The 3,276-nt window shown below is 34.3% G+C and overlaps 1 non-coding gene across 1 annotated transcript; it reads right to left on the minus strand.

Annotated features, from left to right (window-relative positions):
- Positions 1-578: 578 nt before the first annotated feature.
- LOC118643055 lies at positions 579-736 on the minus strand. Its single transcript, XR_004961941.1, has one exon. It is a non-coding gene; the product is annotated as a U1 spliceosomal RNA (small nuclear RNA).
- Positions 737-3,276: the final 2,540 nt, after the last annotated feature.

Consider the following 3,276-nt stretch of genomic DNA (forward strand, 5'->3'; position numbering starts at 1 on the left):
CCGGCCCTGGTTGGTCCTGCGGGTGGCAGCCACTCGATGTGTTCCTTTCACATCGATGTTTCTCTCTCTCTCTCTGTTCCTCTCTCTCCCCTCTCCCTCCCACTCTACCTGAACAAAAAATGAAAAAATGTCCTCGGGTGAGGATAAAAAAAAAAAAAAGAACTAGAAGTAATCTCAGATGGAAATTATACTTATGATTTTAAATATGTTAAAGCCTTAAAGTTGTGTATTTCCAGAAAGTAGCAGTGGAGTGTAGGGGAGTCAACATTCATTCTTTTAGAGGAGAACCCATGGATAGTTCTAGAATGTTCTGTCCCTCATCACCACCATTGCTGGGCAAGGGAGAATGAGTAAATTATATCAGTGCCTTCTCATATTCTCTAACCTTTACTGTCTCACTAAACTCCAGCCTTACTCCAGCTAACAACATCTGCATTTTTTGCATGAAGGATTCTCTAAGCCAGGAACCTACATACAGAGCCATTCTGTGGTGCCACGGAATTACTGCCCTTTACCACCCCTAGTATTCCTTACTGGTTGACTGGAGTTGGAATATAAATATACTGACCTTCTTTTTTTTAGAGCGTGAACGCAGTCCCCCATTACCACAAATTATGCAGTCGAGTTACCCACGTGGGGAAATCGCAGGGGTCAGCACATCCAGAGTGCAATGGGTACGCCTCGCCCTGGGAAAACCACCTTCGTGATCACGGTATCTCCCCTGTATACTGGCTTTCTTGCCACTTGGGTAGAATGACTCTACAAAGTGTACAGTGGCTTCCAGATTTCCCCAGGGCTGTTAAGATCCAGTTACCCACTGAGATAACTCATTTAATAATAAACACTTTATTGATTGCTTTTCCTTCCATCCTTTCCCTATCTCCTTTTCCCTAGGTCTTTGAGAGGAACTTGAAGAGCAATATTCCTATTGGTGTTTCCTAGACTGTCATTTCCCCAGTAAACTACTCCCACTTCTTCTTTAAGTACATTTGACAAACTTTTATTTAGAAACATATTTAAATATATACTCTTTGCACATAGGTCTCATGGCCATTTTGCTTCTCCTATGAGGACATTGCATATTGTCTCTAGGAGATTATAAGTGGTCAGTACTATTTAAGCAGTAATGTCATCCCCCTTATATGACTTTCATATTTCTTCAATCTTTGGAATTTCTGAATATGATGTTCTACACAAAAATAATATTTTATAGCATATCATTTTTATTAATAAAAATTTTCCTCAATGTTTTGTTTATAAGTTAATTTTTTTAATTATTAATAACAATGGGCCTTACAAGTCCTAAACAGAAATAGGGAAATAAATAATTTTTATGTTTTTCTAGATGTATGTTGATTGAACTTCTCTCTAAATTTTAAAATTGCACAAGACATATTTTTCTTTTTCTTTCATTTATTGTATGACCTGTCTTAAGCAGAAGTAATAAGATTCATTAAAATAATATCTTATTTGCATTTGCTTCATTTACATTTAAAATTTTTCAGAAATAGTCTGATGAAAAGTATAGTAATATATTCTTACAAAATAATATTTACTCACTTGCAACGAATTACAAAAGAAAAATGGTATCTTCAAAAATATCATATGTATGTGCATTTTTAAATAATGCAGAATATTTTTGTAATGTCATATTGTTTTGAACAAGGTAAAAGGAAATCTAGCATTTACATTTTTAACCTATAAACAACTATATCTACTGCTTTCAAAAACTGGTATTGGGAGGAGAATTCAGTTGGTGTGGGAAGCATACAAATTAAAAAATAGTATATATGCATTTGTAATAAATACCTTGCCTCTCTCTGCAGCTGAAATATTCCAATCTTACCAGCTAGCCAGTCTTTATGTGACATTTTGTGGAAGTAATAAGTCTTAATTTTATTTCTAATAATATAAATTCAACTCAAACTAGCTAAAGCTACTAAAGGAGTACATTGCTTCATGCAAAGTGGAGATCCCATGGTAGAATTGCCTTTAGCTATGTTTCAAATGACCATATATAGACTAAGCTTTTCAGGCTTTCCATTCTGCTCTCTTTTTTGTTGGCCTTTTACCTATATCAGACAGGCTCTCTCTGCATGGCCACAGAAATAGTAAGGGCTGCTCCAGGTTTACGTTATCCTTGGAGTTTTTATCTCATACCTAACTTGAGAATATAAACCCTGAGTGCACATGGAACATAGTCAAGGACAGATAATATGTTAGTTTGCAAAACAACATTTAGACAATGTAGGAAGATTAAATTCATACTAAATATCTGTTCCACCACAGATGAAACAAGAAACAAGAAATATGAAACAAGAAATCTATAACAGGAGGAAAACTAGAAATTTACAAACATGTGCAAAATAAACACACTCCGGAAAAAACAGTAAGTCAAAGAAGAAATCAAAAGAGAAATTTTAAAATTATCTTGAAGAAAATGAAAACATAATGTACCAAAACTTATAGAATAGAGCAAAAGCATGGCTAAAAGGAACATTTATAGCAAAAGATACCCATATTAAGAAATAGAATTATCTCAAGAAAACAACAACTAAATTTGCAATTCAAGGAACACTAAGCCTAAAGTAAGCAGAAGAAAGAAAATAGAGGTAAAAAATCAATAGGAAAGATCAACAAAACTAAGAGTTGCTTTTTAAAAGATAAAGAAAATTAACATCCCTTTAGCTAGACTAACAAAGAAGAAAAGAGATGACTCAAATAAATAAAATCAGAAATAAAAGAGGAACCATTACAACTAATAACCCTACAAATCCAAAGGATCATGAAAGACTATGAACAATTATATACCTATGAATTTGATATCCTAGAAGAAATGGATAAATTCATAGAACAACCACTAACCAAGACTGAATCATGAAGAAATGAAACATTTGAACTGATGAATGAGTAAGGAGATTGAATCAGTAAACAAAACTTCCCAAGACATAAAATTCCAGGACCAGATAGTTTCCCTATGAATTCTACCATACATTTAAAGAACAATTAATGCCAGTTCTTCTCAAATTCTTCCAAAACTTGAAGAGAAGGGGAGACTCCTAGATTCATTGTTTAAAAATTATTTTTTTAAATTTGTTTTTGTTACAGATAGTTTTTCTTTTTCCCCCCATTGATATCCTCCTCCACATCCCCCCCCCCACCTCACCCTCAGCTTTGTTGCCTATATTCATTGGTTATGCATACATGCATATAAGTTTTGTGGTTTATCTCTTCCTCCCCAACACCCTCTCTTCTGGGGTTTGTCAGTCTGTACTC

This window comes from Molossus molossus, unplaced genomic scaffold (genome assembly GCF_014108415.1).
Source record: "Molossus molossus isolate mMolMol1 unplaced genomic scaffold, mMolMol1.p scaffold_m16_p_3, whole genome shotgun sequence".
Taxonomy (NCBI): domain Eukaryota; kingdom Metazoa; phylum Chordata; class Mammalia; order Chiroptera; family Molossidae; genus Molossus; species Molossus molossus.